This window comes from Oreochromis niloticus, unplaced genomic scaffold (genome assembly GCF_001858045.2).
Source record: "Oreochromis niloticus isolate F11D_XX unplaced genomic scaffold, O_niloticus_UMD_NMBU tig00000011_pilon, whole genome shotgun sequence".
Lineage (NCBI taxonomy): Eukaryota > Metazoa > Chordata > Actinopteri > Cichliformes > Cichlidae > Oreochromis > Oreochromis niloticus.
The window spans coordinates 22826-36688 of NW_020327028.1; the positions used below are offsets into that span (position 1 = coordinate 22826).

At 44.5% G+C, this 13863-nt stretch overlaps 29 non-coding genes across 29 annotated transcripts; all 29 read right to left on the bottom strand.

Moving 5' to 3' along the window:
- Window positions 1-321: 321 nt before the first annotated feature.
- On the bottom strand, window positions 322-439 carry LOC112844279 (5S ribosomal RNA). The gene has a single exon (XR_003217024.1). It is a non-coding gene; the product is annotated as a 5S ribosomal RNA (ribosomal RNA).
- A 347-nt stretch (window positions 440-786) lies between these two features.
- LOC112844342 (5S ribosomal RNA) lies at window positions 787-905 on the bottom strand. The gene has a single exon (XR_003217062.1). It is a non-coding gene; the product is annotated as a 5S ribosomal RNA (ribosomal RNA).
- Window positions 906-1261: 356 nt separating this feature from the next.
- On the bottom strand, window positions 1262-1380 carry LOC112844353 (5S ribosomal RNA). Its single transcript, XR_003217074.1, has one exon. It is a non-coding gene; the product is annotated as a 5S ribosomal RNA (ribosomal RNA).
- A 356-nt stretch (window positions 1381-1736) lies between these two features.
- LOC112844280 (5S ribosomal RNA) lies at window positions 1737-1854 on the bottom strand. Its single transcript, XR_003217025.1, has one exon. It is a non-coding gene; the product is annotated as a 5S ribosomal RNA (ribosomal RNA).
- Window positions 1855-2211: 357 nt separating this feature from the next.
- LOC112844364 (5S ribosomal RNA) lies at window positions 2212-2330 on the bottom strand. The gene has a single exon (XR_003217085.1). It is a non-coding gene; the product is annotated as a 5S ribosomal RNA (ribosomal RNA).
- A 355-nt stretch (window positions 2331-2685) lies between these two features.
- On the bottom strand, window positions 2686-2804 carry LOC112844375 (5S ribosomal RNA). Its single transcript, XR_003217096.1, has one exon. It is a non-coding gene; the product is annotated as a 5S ribosomal RNA (ribosomal RNA).
- Window positions 2805-3161: 357 nt separating this feature from the next.
- LOC112844266 (5S ribosomal RNA) lies at window positions 3162-3280 on the bottom strand. Its single transcript, XR_003217011.1, has one exon. It is a non-coding gene; the product is annotated as a 5S ribosomal RNA (ribosomal RNA).
- Window positions 3281-3637: 357 nt separating this feature from the next.
- Window positions 3638-3756, bottom strand: LOC112844278 (5S ribosomal RNA). The gene has a single exon (XR_003217023.1). It is a non-coding gene; the product is annotated as a 5S ribosomal RNA (ribosomal RNA).
- A 357-nt stretch (window positions 3757-4113) lies between these two features.
- Window positions 4114-4232, bottom strand: LOC112844289 (5S ribosomal RNA). Its single transcript, XR_003217035.1, has one exon. It is a non-coding gene; the product is annotated as a 5S ribosomal RNA (ribosomal RNA).
- Window positions 4233-4588: 356 nt separating this feature from the next.
- Window positions 4589-4707, bottom strand: LOC112844301 (5S ribosomal RNA). Its single transcript, XR_003217046.1, has one exon. It is a non-coding gene; the product is annotated as a 5S ribosomal RNA (ribosomal RNA).
- A 357-nt stretch (window positions 4708-5064) lies between these two features.
- LOC112844313 (5S ribosomal RNA) lies at window positions 5065-5183 on the bottom strand. Its single transcript, XR_003217054.1, has one exon. It is a non-coding gene; the product is annotated as a 5S ribosomal RNA (ribosomal RNA).
- A 356-nt stretch (window positions 5184-5539) lies between these two features.
- Window positions 5540-5658, bottom strand: LOC112844325 (5S ribosomal RNA). Its single transcript, XR_003217056.1, has one exon. It is a non-coding gene; the product is annotated as a 5S ribosomal RNA (ribosomal RNA).
- Window positions 5659-6015: 357 nt separating this feature from the next.
- On the bottom strand, window positions 6016-6134 carry LOC112844337 (5S ribosomal RNA). Its single transcript, XR_003217058.1, has one exon. It is a non-coding gene; the product is annotated as a 5S ribosomal RNA (ribosomal RNA).
- A 357-nt stretch (window positions 6135-6491) lies between these two features.
- Window positions 6492-6610, bottom strand: LOC112844338 (5S ribosomal RNA). Its single transcript, XR_003217059.1, has one exon. It is a non-coding gene; the product is annotated as a 5S ribosomal RNA (ribosomal RNA).
- Window positions 6611-6967: 357 nt separating this feature from the next.
- On the bottom strand, window positions 6968-7086 carry LOC112844339 (5S ribosomal RNA). The gene has a single exon (XR_003217060.1). It is a non-coding gene; the product is annotated as a 5S ribosomal RNA (ribosomal RNA).
- A 357-nt stretch (window positions 7087-7443) lies between these two features.
- LOC112844286 (5S ribosomal RNA) lies at window positions 7444-7561 on the bottom strand. The gene has a single exon (XR_003217032.1). It is a non-coding gene; the product is annotated as a 5S ribosomal RNA (ribosomal RNA).
- A 356-nt stretch (window positions 7562-7917) lies between these two features.
- LOC112844340 (5S ribosomal RNA) lies at window positions 7918-8036 on the bottom strand. Its single transcript, XR_003217061.1, has one exon. It is a non-coding gene; the product is annotated as a 5S ribosomal RNA (ribosomal RNA).
- A 357-nt stretch (window positions 8037-8393) lies between these two features.
- LOC112844343 (5S ribosomal RNA) lies at window positions 8394-8512 on the bottom strand. Its single transcript, XR_003217063.1, has one exon. It is a non-coding gene; the product is annotated as a 5S ribosomal RNA (ribosomal RNA).
- Window positions 8513-8869: 357 nt separating this feature from the next.
- On the bottom strand, window positions 8870-8988 carry LOC112844344 (5S ribosomal RNA). The gene has a single exon (XR_003217064.1). It is a non-coding gene; the product is annotated as a 5S ribosomal RNA (ribosomal RNA).
- A 357-nt stretch (window positions 8989-9345) lies between these two features.
- LOC112844345 (5S ribosomal RNA) lies at window positions 9346-9464 on the bottom strand. The gene has a single exon (XR_003217065.1). It is a non-coding gene; the product is annotated as a 5S ribosomal RNA (ribosomal RNA).
- Window positions 9465-9820: 356 nt separating this feature from the next.
- On the bottom strand, window positions 9821-9939 carry LOC112844346 (5S ribosomal RNA). The gene has a single exon (XR_003217067.1). It is a non-coding gene; the product is annotated as a 5S ribosomal RNA (ribosomal RNA).
- Window positions 9940-10296: 357 nt separating this feature from the next.
- LOC112844347 (5S ribosomal RNA) lies at window positions 10297-10415 on the bottom strand. The gene has a single exon (XR_003217068.1). It is a non-coding gene; the product is annotated as a 5S ribosomal RNA (ribosomal RNA).
- A 357-nt stretch (window positions 10416-10772) lies between these two features.
- Window positions 10773-10891, bottom strand: LOC112844348 (5S ribosomal RNA). Its single transcript, XR_003217069.1, has one exon. It is a non-coding gene; the product is annotated as a 5S ribosomal RNA (ribosomal RNA).
- A 356-nt stretch (window positions 10892-11247) lies between these two features.
- On the bottom strand, window positions 11248-11366 carry LOC112844349 (5S ribosomal RNA). Its single transcript, XR_003217070.1, has one exon. It is a non-coding gene; the product is annotated as a 5S ribosomal RNA (ribosomal RNA).
- Window positions 11367-11724: 358 nt separating this feature from the next.
- LOC112844350 (5S ribosomal RNA) lies at window positions 11725-11843 on the bottom strand. The gene has a single exon (XR_003217071.1). It is a non-coding gene; the product is annotated as a 5S ribosomal RNA (ribosomal RNA).
- A 357-nt stretch (window positions 11844-12200) lies between these two features.
- On the bottom strand, window positions 12201-12319 carry LOC112844351 (5S ribosomal RNA). The gene has a single exon (XR_003217072.1). It is a non-coding gene; the product is annotated as a 5S ribosomal RNA (ribosomal RNA).
- A 356-nt stretch (window positions 12320-12675) lies between these two features.
- On the bottom strand, window positions 12676-12794 carry LOC112844352 (5S ribosomal RNA). Its single transcript, XR_003217073.1, has one exon. It is a non-coding gene; the product is annotated as a 5S ribosomal RNA (ribosomal RNA).
- Window positions 12795-13151: 357 nt separating this feature from the next.
- LOC112844354 (5S ribosomal RNA) lies at window positions 13152-13270 on the bottom strand. Its single transcript, XR_003217075.1, has one exon. It is a non-coding gene; the product is annotated as a 5S ribosomal RNA (ribosomal RNA).
- Window positions 13271-13627: 357 nt separating this feature from the next.
- On the bottom strand, window positions 13628-13746 carry LOC112844355 (5S ribosomal RNA). The gene has a single exon (XR_003217076.1). It is a non-coding gene; the product is annotated as a 5S ribosomal RNA (ribosomal RNA).
- Window positions 13747-13863: the final 117 nt, after the last annotated feature.

The following is a 13863-nucleotide window of genomic DNA, read 5'->3' on the forward strand; positions in this document are numbered from 1 at the left end:
TCAGGAGCATTTCGCAGACTTATATCTTGAGGATGTCTCAACAGTTTGTTTTGTTACTTAAATAAATACGATGATTTTAACAGCCAGCTGCATACTATTCCGATCTAAGATCAGTGATGTGTTACTGTAAACAGCTTTCTATGCTGAAGCTAAAGCTGAAGTGAAAGTTTTACCGTAGGAAAAATGTTTCATTACTGGATGGAAAACGTGTTCAGAGACTTAGTAAAAGAGACACACAATGCAGGCAAACAGAGAAGAATATGGAGCAAAGCACAAACAGAGACAGCAGCAGCGCCCCCTGCAGTTTTTTGTGTGAAGAAAAGCTTACAGCACCTGGTATTCCAGGCGGTCTCCCATCCAAGTACTGACCAGGCCCGACCCTGCTTAGCTTCCGAGATCAGACGAGATCGGGCGTGTTCAGGGTGGTATGGCCGTAAGCCACAGCGAGGACGACAAACACCCCTCTTATTACTGCTTCAGGAGCATTTCGCAGACTTATATCTTGAGGATGTCTTCAGTTTGTTAAATAAATATGATGATTTTAACAGCCAGCTGCATACTATTCCGATCTAAGATCAGTGATGTGTTACTGTAAACAGCTTTCTATGCTGAAGCTAAAGCTGAAGTGAAAGTTTTACCGTAGGAAAAAATGTTTCATTACTGGATGGAAAACGTGTTCAGAGACTTAGTAAAACAGACACACAATGCAGGCAAACAGAGAAGAATATGGAGCAAAGCACAACAGAGACAGCAGCAGCGCCCCCTGCAGTTTTTTGTGTGAAGAAAAGCTTACAGCACCTGGTATTCCCAGGCGGTCTCCCATCCAAGTACTGACCAGGCCCGACCCTGCTTAGCTTCCGAGATCAGACGAGATCGGGCGTGTTCAGGGTGGTATGGCCGTAAGCCACAGCGAGGACGACAAACACCCCTCTTATTACTGCTTCAGGAGCATTTCGCAGACTTATATCTTGAGGATGTCTTCAGTTTGTTTTGTTACTTAAATAAATATGATGATTTTAACAGCCAGCTGCATACTATTCCGATCTAAGATCAGTGATGTGTTACTGTAAACAGCTTTCTATGCTGAAGCTAAAGCTGAAGTGAAAGTTTTACCGTAGGAAAAAATGTTTCATTACTGGATGGAAAACGTGTTCAGAGACTTAGTAAAACAGACACACAATGCAGGCAACAGAGAAGAATATGGAGCAAAGCACAAACAGAGACAGCAGCAGCGCCCCCTGCAGTTTTTTGTGTGAAGAAAAGCTTACAGCACCTGGTATTCCCAGGCGGTCTCCCATCCAAGTACTGACCAGGCCCGACCCTGCTTAGCTTCCGAGATCAGACGAGATCGGGCGTGTTCAGGGTGGTATGGCCGTAAGCCACAGCGAGGACGACAAACACCCCTCTTATTACTGCTTCAGGAGCATTTCGCAGACTTATATCTTGAGGATGTCTTCAGTTTGTTTTGTTACTTAAATAAATAGATGATTTTAACAGCCAGCTGCATACTATTCCGATCTAAGATCAGTGATGTGTTACTGTAAACAGCTTTCTATGCTGAAGCTAAAGCTGAAGTGAAAGTTTTACCGTAGGAAAAAATGTTTCATTACTGGATGGAAAACGTGTTCAGAGACTTAGTAAAACAGACACACAATGCAGGCAAACAGAGAAGAATATGGAGCAAAGCACAAACAGAGACAGCAGCAGCGCCCCCTGCAGTTTTTTGTGTGAAGAAAAGCTTACAGCACCTGGTATTCCAGGCGGTCTCCCATCCAAGTACTGACCAGGCCCGACCCTGCTTAGCTTCCGAGATCAGACGAGATCGGGCGTGTTCAGGGTGGTATGGCCGTAAGCCACAGCGAGGACGACAAACACCCCTCTTATTACTGCTTCAGGAGCATTTCGCAGACTTATATCTTGAGGATGTCTTCAGTTTGTTTTGTTACTTAAATAAATATGATGATTTTAACAGCCAGCTGCATACTATTCCGATCTAAGATCAGTGATGTGTTACTGTAAACAGCTTTCTATGCTGAAGCTAAAGCTGAAGTGAAAGTTTTACCGTAGGAAAAAATGTTTCATTACTGGATGGAAAACGTGTTCAGAGACTTAGTAAAACAGACACACAATGCAGGCAAACAGAGAAGAATATGGAGCAAAGCACAAACAGAGACAGCAGCAGCGCCCCCTGCAGTTTTTTGTGTGAAGAAAAGCTTACAGCACCTGGTATTCCCAGGCGGTCTCCCATCCAAGTACTGACCAGGCCCGACCCTGCTTAGCTTCCGAGATCAGACGAGATCGGGCGTGTTCAGGGTGGTATGGCCGTAAGCCACAGCGAGGACGACAAACACCCCTCTTATTACTGCTTCAGGAGCATTTCGCAGACTTATATCTTGAGGATGTCTTCAGTTTGTTTTGTTACTTAAATAAATAGATGATTTTAACAGCCAGCTGCATACTATTCCGATCTAAGATCAGTGATGTGTTACTGTAAACAGCTTTCTATGCTGAAGCTAAAGCTGAAGTGAAAGTTTTACCGTAGGAAAAAATGTTTCATTACTGGATGGAAAACGTGTTCAGAGACTTAGTAAAACAGACACACAATGCAGGCAAACAGAGAAGAATATGGAGCAAAGCACAAACAGAGACAGCAGCAGCGCCCCTGCAGTTTTTTGTGTGAAGAAAAGCTTACAGCACCTGGTATTCCCAGGCGGTCTCCCATCCAAGTACTGACCAGGCCCGACCCTGCTTAGCTTCCGAGATCAGACGAGATCGGGCGTGTTCAGGGTGGTATGGCCGTAAGCCACAGCGAGGACGACAAACACCCCTCTTATTACTGCTTCAGGAGCATTTCGCAGACTTATATCTTGAGGATGTCTTCAGTTTGTTTTGTTACTTAAATAAATATGATGATTTTAACAGCCAGCTGCATACTATTCCGATCTAAGATCAGTGATGTGTTACTGTAAACAGCTTTCTATGCTGAAGCTAAAGCTGAAGTGAAAGTTTTACCGTAGGAAAAAATGTTTCATTACTGGATGGAAAACGTGTTCAGAGACTTAGTAAAACAGACACACAATGCAGGCAAACAGAGAAGAATATGGAGCAAAGCACAAACAGAGACAGCAGCAGCGCCCCCTGCAGTTTTTTGTGTGAAGAAAAGCTTACAGCACCTGGTATTCCCAGGCGGTCTCCCATCCAAGTACTGACCAGGCCCGACCCTGCTTAGCTTCCGAGATCAGACGAGATCGGGCGTGTTCAGGGTGGTATGGCCGTAAGCCACAGCGAGGACGACAAACACCCCTCTTATTACTGCTTCAGGAGCATTTCGCAGACTTATATCTTGAGGATGTCTTCAGTTTGTTTTGTTACTTAAATAAATATGATGATTTTAACAGCCAGCTGCATACTATTCCGATCTAAGATCAGTGATGTGTTACTGTAAACAGCTTTCTATGCTGAAGCTAAAGCTGAAGTGAAAGTTTTACCGTAGGAAAAAATGTTTCATTACTGGATGGAAAACGTGTTCAGAGACTTAGTAAAACAGACACACAATGCAGGCAAACAGAGAAGAATATGGAGCAAAGCACAAACAGAGACAGCAGCAGCGCCCCCTGCAGTTTTTTGTGTGAAGAAAAGCTTACAGCACCTGGTATTCCCAGGCGGTCTCCCATCCAAGTACTGACCAGGCCCGACCCTGCTTAGCTTCCGAGATCAGACGAGATCGGGCGTGTTCAGGGTGGTATGGCCGTAAGCCACAGCGAGGACGACAAACACCCCTCTTATTACTGCTTCAGGAGCATTTCGCAGACTTATATCTTGAGGATGTCTTCAGTTTGTTTTGTTACTTAAATAAATATGATGATTTTAACAGCCAGCTGCATACTATTCCGATCTAAGATCAGTGATGTGTTACTGTAAACAGCTTTCTATGCTGAAGCTAAAGCTGAAGTGAAAGTTTTACCGTAGGAAAAAATGTTTCATTACTGGATGGAAAACGTGTTCAGAGACTTAGTAAAACAGACACACAATGCAGGCAAACAGAGAAGAATATGGAGCAAAGCACAAACAGAGACAGCAGCAGCGCCCCCTGCAGTTTTTTGTGTGAAGAAAAGCTTACAGCACCTGGTATTCCCAGGCGGTCTCCCATCCAAGTACTGACCAGGCCCGACCCTGCTTAGCTTCCGAGATCAGACGAGATCGGGCGTGTTCAGGGTGGTATGGCCGTAAGCCACAGCGAGGACGACAAACACCCTCTTATTACTGCTTCAGGAGCATTTCGCAGACTTATATCTTGAGGATGTCTTCAGTTTGTTTTGTTACTTAAATAAATATGATGATTTTAACAGCCAGCTGCATACTATTCCGATCTAAGATCAGTGATGTGTTACTGTAAACAGCTTTCTATGCTGAAGCTAAAGCTGAAGTGAAAGTTTTACCGTAGGAAAAAATGTTTCATTACTGGATGGAAAACGTGTTCAGAGACTTAGTAAAACAGACACACAATGCAGGCAAACAGAGAAGAATATGGAGCAAAGCACAAACAGAGACAGCAGCAGCGCCCCCTGCAGTTTTTTGTGTGAAGAAAAGCTTACAGCACCTGGTATTCCCAGGCGGTCTCCCATCCAAGTACTGACCAGGCCCGACCCTGCTTAGCTTCCGAGATCAGACGAGATCGGGCGTGTTCAGGGTGGTATGGCCGTAAGCCACAGCGAGGACGACAAACACCCCTCTTATTACTGCTTCAGGAGCATTTCGCAGACTTATATCTTGAGGATGTCTTCAGTTTGTTTTGTTACTTAAATAAATATGATGATTTTAACAGCCAGCTGCATACTATTCCGATCTAAGATCAGTGATGTGTTACTGTAAACAGCTTTCTATGCTGAAGCTAAAGCTGAAGTGAAAGTTTTACCGTAGGAAAAAATGTTTCATTACTGGATGGAAAACGTGTTCAGAGACTTAGTAAAACAGACACACAATGCAGGCAAACAGAGAAGAATATGGAGCAAAGCACAAACAGAGACAGCAGCAGCGCCCCCTGCAGTTTTTTGTGTGAAGAAAAGCTTACAGCACCTGGTATTCCCAGGCGGTCTCCCATCCAAGTACTGACCAGGCCCGACCCTGCTTAGCTTCCGAGATCAGACGAGATCGGGCGTGTTCAGGGTGGTATGGCCGTAAGCCACAGCGAGGACGACAAACACCCCTCTTATTACTGCTTCAGGAGCATTTCGCAGACTTATATCTTGAGGATGTCTTCAGTTTGTTTTGTTACTTAAATAAATATGATGATTTTAACAGCCAGCTGCATACTATTCCGATCTAAGATCAGTGATGTGTTACTGTAAACAGCTTTCTATGCTGAAGCTAAAGCTGAAGTGAAAGTTTTACCGTAGGAAAAAATGTTTCATTACTGGATGGAAAACGTGTTCAGAGACTTAGTAAACAGACACACAATGCAGGCAAACAGAGAAGAATATGGAGCAAAGCACAAACAGAGACAGCAGCAGCGCCCCCTGCAGTTTTTTGTGTGAAGAAAAGCTTACAGCACCTGGTATTCCCAGGCGGTCTCCCATCCAAGTACTGACCAGGCCCGACCCTGCTTAGCTTCCGAGATCAGACGAGATCGGGCGTGTTCAGGGTGGTATGGCCGTAAGCCACAGCGAGGACGACAAACACCCCTCTTATTACTGCTTCAGGAGCATTTCGCAGACTTATATCTTGAGGATGTCTTCAGTTTGTTTTGTTACTTAAATAAATATGATGATTTTAACAGCCAGCTGCATACTATTCCGATCTAAGATCAGTGATGTGTTACTGTAAACAGCTTTCTATGCTGAAGCTAAAGCTGAAGTGAAAGTTTTACCGTAGGAAAAAATGTTTCATTACTGGATGGAAAACGTGTTCAGAGACTTAGTAAAACAGACACACAATGCAGGCAAACAGAGAAGAATATGGAGCAAAGCACAAACAGAGACAGCAGCAGCGCCCCCTGCAGTTTTTTGTGTGAAGAAAAGCTTACAGCACCTGGTATTCCCAGGCGGTCTCCCATCCAAGTACTGACCAGGCCCGACCCTGCTTAGCTTCCGAGATCAGACGAGATCGGGCGTGTTCAGGGTGGTATGGCCGTAAGCCACAGCGAGGACGACAAACACCCCTCTTATTACTGCTTCAGGAGCATTTCGCAGACTTATATCTTGAGGATGTCTTCAGTTTGTTTTGTTACTTAAATAAATATGATGATTTTAACAGCCAGCTGCATACTATTCCGATCTAAGATCAGTGATGTGTTACTGTAAACAGCTTTCTATGCTGAAGCTAAAGCTGAAGTGAAAGTTTTACCGTAGGAAAAAATGTTTCATTACTGGATGGAAAACGTGTTCAGAGACTTAGTAAAACAGACACACAATGCAGGCAAACAGAGAAGAATATGGAGCAAAGCACAAACAGAGACAGCAGCAGCGCCCCCTGCAGTTTTTTGTGTGAAGAAAAGCTTACAGCACCTGGTATTCCCAGGCGGTCTCCCATCCAAGTACTGACCAGGCCCGACCCTGCTTAGCTTCCGAGATCAGACGAGATCGGGCGTGTTCAGGGTGGTATGGCCGTAAGCCACAGCGAGGACGACAAACACCCCTCTTATTACTGCTTCAGGAGCATTTCGCAGACTTATATCTTGAGGATGTCTTCAGTTTGTTTTGTTACTTAAATAAATATGATGATTTTAACAGCCAGCTGCATACTATTCCGATCTAAGATCAGTGATGTGTTACTGTAAACAGCTTTCTATGCTGAAGCTAAAGCTGAAGTGAAAGTTTTACCGTAGGAAAAAATGTTTCATTACTGGATGGAAAACGTGTTCAGAGACTTAGTAAAACAGACACACAATGCAGGCAAACAGAGAAGAATATGGAGCAAAGCACAAACAGAGACAGCAGCAGCGCCCCCTGCAGTTTTTTGTGTGAAGAAAAGCTTACAGCACCTGGTATTCCCAGGCGGTCTCCCATCCAAGTACTGACCAGGCCCGACCCTGCTTAGCTTCCGAGATCAGACGAGATCGGGCGTGTTCAGGGTGGTATGGCCGTAAGCCACAGCGAGGACGACAAACACCCCTCTTATTACTGCTTCAGGAGCATTTCGCAGACTTATATCTTGAGGATGTCTTCAGTTTGTTTTGTTACTTAAATAAATATGATGATTTTAACAGCCAGCTGCATACTATTCCGATCTAAGATCAGTGATGTGTTACTGTAAACAGCTTTCTATGCTGAAGCTAAAGCTGAAGTGAAAGTTTTACCGTAGGAAAAAATGTTTCATTACTGGATGGAAAACGTGTTCAGAGACTTAGTAAAACAGACACACAATGCAGGCAAACAGAGAAGAATATGGAGCAAAGCACAAACAGAGACAGCAGCAGCGCCCCCTGCAGTTTTTTGTGTGAAGAAAAGCTTACAGCACCTGGTATTCCCAGGCGGTCTCCCATCCAAGTACTGACCAGGCCCGACCCTGCTTAGCTTCCGAGATCAGACGAGATCGGGCGTGTTCAGGGTGGTATGGCGTAAGCCACAGCGAGGACGACAAACACCCCTCTTATTACTGCTTCAGGAGCATTTCGCAGACTTATATCTTGAGGATGTCTTCAGTTTGTTTGTTACTTAAATAAATATGATGATTTTAACAGCCAGCTGCATACTATTCCGATCTAAGATCAGTGATGTGTTACTGTAAACAGCTTTCTATGCTGAAGCTAAAGCTGAAGTGAAAGTTTTACCGTAGGAAAAAATGTTTCATTACTGGATGGAAAACGTGTTCAGAGACTTAGTAAAACAGACACACAATGCAGGCAAACAGAGAAGAATATGGAGCAAAGCACAAACAGAGACAGCAGCAGCGCCCCCTGCAGTTTTTTGTGTGAAGAAAAGCTTACAGCACCTGGTATTCCCAGGCGGTCTCCCATCCAAGTACTGACCAGGCCCGACCCTGCTTAGCTTCCGAGATCAGACGAGATCGGGCGTGTTCAGGGTGGTATGGCCGTAAGCCACAGCGAGGACGACAAACACCCCTCTTATTACTGCTTCAGGAGCATTTCGCAGACTTATATCTTGAGGATGTCTTCAGTTTGTTTTGTTACTTAAATAAATATGATGATTTTAACAGCCAGCTGCATACTATTCCGATCTAAGATCAGTGATGTGTTACTGTAAACAGCTTTCTATGCTGAAGCTAAAGCTGAAGTGAAAGTTTTACCGTAGGAAAAAATGTTTCATTACTGGATGGAAAACGTGTTCAGAGACTTAGTAAAACAGACACACAATGCAGGCAAACAGAGAAGAATATGGAGCAAAGCACAAACAGAGACAGCAGCAGCGCCCCCTGCAGTTTTTTGTGTGAAGAAAAGCTTACAGCACCTGGTATTCCCAGGCGGTCTCCCATCCAAGTACTGACCAGGCCCGACCCTGCTTAGCTTCCGAGATCAGACGAGATCGGGCGTGTTCAGGGTGGTATGGCCGTAAGCCACAGCGAGGACGACAAACACCCCTCTTATTACTGCTTCAGGAGCATTTCGCAGACTTATATCTTGAGGATGTCTTCAGTTTGTTTTGTTACTTAAATAAATATGATGATTTTAACAGCCAGCTGCATACTATTCCGATCTAAGATCAGTGATGTGTTACTGTAAACAGCTTTCTATGCTGAAGCTAAAGCTGAAGTGAAAGTTTTACCGTAGGAAAAAATGTTTCATTACTGGATGGAAAACGTGTTCAGAGACTTAGTAAAACAGACACACAATGCAGGCAAACAGAGAAGAATATGGAGCAAAGCACAAACAGAGACAGCAGCAGCGCCCCCTGCAGTTTTTTGTGTGAAGAAAAGCTTACAGCACCTGGTATTCCCAGGCGGTCTCCCATCCAAGTACTGACCAGGCCCGACCCTGCTTAGCTTCCGAGATCAGACGAGATCGGGCGTGTTCAGGGTGGTATGGCCGTAAGCCACAGCGAGGACGACAAACACCCCTCTTATTACTGCTTCAGGAGCATTTCGCAGACTTATATCTTGAGGATGTCTTCAGTTTGTTTTGTTACTTAAATAAATATGATGATTTTAACAGCCAGCTGCATACTATTCCGATCTAAGATCAGTGATGTGTTACTGTAAACAGCTTTCTATGCTGAAGCTAAAGCTGAAGTGAAAGTTTTACCGTAGGAAAAAATGTTTCATTACTGGATGGAAAACGTGTTCAGAGACTTAGTAAAACAGACACACAATGCAGGCAAACAGAGAAGAATATGGAGCAAAGCACAAACAGAGACAGCAGCAGCGCCCCCTGCAGTTTTTTGTGTGAAGAAAAGCTTACAGCACCTGGTATTCCCAGGCGGTCTCCCATCCAAGTACTGACCAGGCCCGACCCTGCTTAGCTTCCGAGATCAGACGAGATCGGGCGTGTTCAGGGTGGTATGGCCGTAAGCCACAGCGAGGACGACAAACACCCCTCTTATTACTGCTTCAGGAGCATTTCGCAGACTTATATCTTGAGGATGTCTTCAGTTTGTTTTGTTACTTAAATAAATATGATGATTTTAACAGCCAGCTGCATACTATTCCGATCTAAGATCAGTGATGTGTTACTGTAAACAGCTTTCTATGCTGAAGCTAAAGCTGAAGTGAAAGTTTTACCGTAGGAAAAAATGTTTCATTACTGGATGGAAAACGTGTTCAGAGACTTAGTAAAACAGACACACAATGCAGGCAAACAGAGAAGAATATGGAGCAAAGCACAAACAGAGACAGCAGCAGCGCCCCCTGCAGTTTTTGTGTGAAGAAAAGCTTACAGCACCTGGTATTCCCAGGCGGTCTCCCATCCAAGTACTGACCAGGCCCGACCCTGCTTAGCTTCCGAGATCAGACGAGATCGGGCGTGTTCAGGGTGGTATGGCCGTAAGCCACAGCGAGGACGACAAACACCCCTCTTATTACTGCTTCAGGAGCATTTCGCAGACTTATATCTTGAGGATGTCTTCAGTTTGTTTTGTTACTTAAATAAATATGATGATTTTAACAGCCAGCTGCATACTATTCCGATCTAAGATCAGTGATGTGTTACTGTAAACAGCTTTCTATGCTGAAGCTAAAGCTGAAGTGAAAGTTTTACCGTAGGAAAAAATGTTTCATTACTGGATGGAAAACGTGTTCAGAGACTTAGTAAAACAGACACACAATGCAGGCAAACAGAGAAGAATATGGAGCAAAGCACAAACAGAGACAGCAGCAGCGCCCCCTGCAGTTTTTTGTGTGAAGAAAAGCTTACAGCACCTGGTATTCCCAGGCGGTCTCCCATCCAAGTACTGACCAGGCCCGACCCTGCTTAGCTTCCGAGATCAGACGAGATCGGGCGTGTTCAGGGTGGTATGGCCGTAAGCCACAGCGAGGACGACAAACACCCCTCTTATTACTGCTTCAGGAGCATTTCGCAGACTTATATCTTGAGGATGTCTTCAGTTTGTTTTGTTACTTAAATAAATATGATGATTTTAACAGCCAGCTGCATACTATTCCGATCTAAGATCAGTGATGTGTTACTGTAAACAGCTTTCTATGCTGAAGCTAAAGCTGAAGTGAAAGTTTTACCGTAGGAAAAAATGTTTCATTACTGGATGGAAAACGTGTTCAGAGACTTAGTAAAACAGACACACAATGCAGGCAAACAGAGAAGAATATGGAGCAAAGCACAAACAGAGACAGCAGCAGCGCCCCCTGCAGTTTTTTGTGTGAAGAAAAGCTTACAGCACCTGGTATTCCCAGGCGGTCTCCCATCCAAGTACTGACCAGGCCCGACCCTGCTTAGCTTCCGAGATCAGACGAGATCGGGCGTGTTCAGGGTGGTATGGCCGTAAGCCACAGCGAGGACGACAAACACCCCTCTTATTACTGCTTCAGGAGCATTTCGCAGACTTATATCTGAGGATGTCTTCAGTTTGTTTTGTTACTTAAATAAATATGATGATTTTAACAGCCAGCTGCATACTATTCCGATCTAAGATCAGTGATGTGTTACTGTAAACAGCTTTCTATGCTGAAGCTAAAGCTGAAGTGAAAGTTTTACCGTAGGAAAAAATGTTTCATTACTGGATGGAAAACGTGTTCAGAGACTTAGTAAAACAGACACACAATGCAGGCAAACAGAGAAGAATATGGAGCAAAGCACAAACAGAGACAGCAGCAGCGCCCCCTGCAGTTTTTTGTGTGAAGAAAAGCTTACAGCACCTGGTATTCCCAGGCGGTCTCCCATCCAAGTACTGACCAGGCCCGACCCTGCTTAGCTTCCGAGATCAGACGAGATCGGGCGTGTTCAGGGTGGTATGGCCGTAAGCCACAGCGAGGACGACAAACACCCCTCTTATTACTGCTTCAGGAGCATTTCGCAGACTTATATCTTGAGGATGTCTTCAGTTTGTTTTGTTACTTAAACTTAAATAGATGATTTTAACAGCCAGCTGCATACTATTCCGATCTAAGATCAGTGATGTGTTACTGTAAACAGCTTTCTATGCTGAAGCTAAAGCTGAAGTGAAAGTTTTACCGTAGGAAAAAATGTTTCATTACTGGATGGAAAACGTGTTCAGAGACTTAGTAAAACAGACACACAATGCAGGCAAACAGAGAAGAATATGGAGCAAAGCACAAACAGAGACAGCAGCAGCGCCCCCTGCAGTTTTTTGTGTGAAGAAAAGCTTACAGCACCTGGTATTCCCAGGCGGTCTCCCATCCAAGTACTGACCAGGCCCGACCCTGCTTAGCTTCCGAGATCAGACGAGATCGGGCGTGTTCAGGGTGGTATGGCCGTAAGCCACAGCGAGGACGACAAACACCCCTCTTATTACTGCTTCAGGAGCATTTCGCAGACTTATATCTTGAGGATGTCTTCAGTTTGTTTTGTTACTTAAATAAATATGATGATTTTAACAGCCAGCTGCATACTATTCCGATCTAAGATCAGTGATGTGTTACTGTAAACAGCTTTCTATGCTGAAGCTAAAGCTGAAGTGAAAGTTTTACCGTAGGAAAAAATGTTTCATTACTGGATGGAAAACGTGTTCAGAGACTTAGTAAAACAGACACACAATGCAGGCAAACAGAGAAGAATATGGAGCAAAGCACAAACAGAGACAGCAGCAGCGCCCCCTGCAGTTTTTTGTGTGAAGAAAAGCTTACAGCACCTGGTATTCCCAGGCGGTCTCCCATCCAAGTACTGACCAGGCCCGACCCTGCTTAGCTTCCGAGATCAGACGAGATCGGGCGTGTTCAGGGTGGTATGGCCGTAAGCCACAGCGAGGACGACAAACACCCCTCTTATTACTGCTTCAGGAGCATTTCGCAGACTTATATCTTGAGGATGTCTTCAGTTTGTTTTGTTACTTAAATAAATATGATGATTTTAACAGCCAGCTGCATACTATTCCGATCTAAGATCAGTGATGTGTTACTGTAAACAGCTTTCTATGCTGAAGCTAAAGCTGAAGTGAAAGTTTTACCGTAGGAAAAAATGTTTCATTACTGGATGGAAAACGTGTTCAGAGACTTAGTAAAACAGACACACAATGCAGGCAAACAGAGAAGAATATGGAGCAAAGCACAAACAGAGACAGCAGCAGCGCCCCTGCAGTTTTTTGTGTGAAGAAAAGCTTACAGCACCTGGTATTCCCAGGCGGTCTCCCATCCAAGTACTGACCAGGCCCGACCCTGCTTAGCTTCCGAGATCAGACGAGATCGGGCGTGTTCAGGGTGGTATGGCCGTAAGCCACAGCGAGGACGACAAACACCCCTCTTATTACTGCTTCAGGAGCATTTCGCAGACTTATATCTTGAGGATGTCTTCAGTTTGTTTTGTTACTTAAATAAATATGATGATTTTAACAGCCAGCTGCATACTATTCCGATCTAAGATCAGTGATGTGTTACTGTAAACAGCTTTCTATGCTGAAGCTAAAGCTGAAGTGAAAGTTTTACCGTAGGAAAAAATGTTTCATTACTGGATGGAAAACGTGTTCAGAGACTTAGTAAAACAGACACACAATGCAGGCAAACAGAGAAGAATATGGAGCAAAGCACAAACAGAGACAGCAGCAGCGCCCCCTGCAGTTTTTTGTGTGAAGAAAAGCTTACAGCACCTGGTATTCCCAGGCGGTCTCCCATCCAAGTACTGACCAGGCCCGACCCTGCTTAGCTTCCGAGATCAGACGAGATCGGGCGTGTTCAGGGTGGTATGGCCGTAAGCCACAGCGAGGACGACAAACACCCCTCTTATTACTGCTTCAGGAGCATTTCGCAGACTTATATCTTGAGGATGTCTTCAGTTTGTTTTGTTACTTAAATAAATATGATGATTTTAACAGCCAGCTGCATACTATTCCGATCTAAGATCAGTGATGTGTTACTGTAAACAGCTTTCTATGCTGAAGCTAAAGCTGAAGTGAAAGTTTTACCGTAGGAAAAAATGTTTCATTACTGGATGGAAAACGTGTTCAGAGACTTAGTAAAACAGACACACAATGCAGGCAAACAGAGAAGAATATGGAGCAAAGCACAAACAGAGACAGCAGCAGCGCCCCCTGCAGTTTTTTGTGTGAAGAAAAGCTTACAGCACCTGGTATTCCCAGGCGGTCTCCCATCCAAGTACTGACCAGGCCCGACCCTGCTTAGCTTCCGAGATCAGACGAGATCGGGCGTGTTCAGGGTGGTATGGCCGTAAGCCACAGCGAGGACGACAAACACCCCTCTTATTACTGCTTCAGGAGCATTTCGCAGACTTATATCTTGAGGATGTCTTCAGTTTGTTTTGTTACTTAAATAAATATGATGATTTTAACA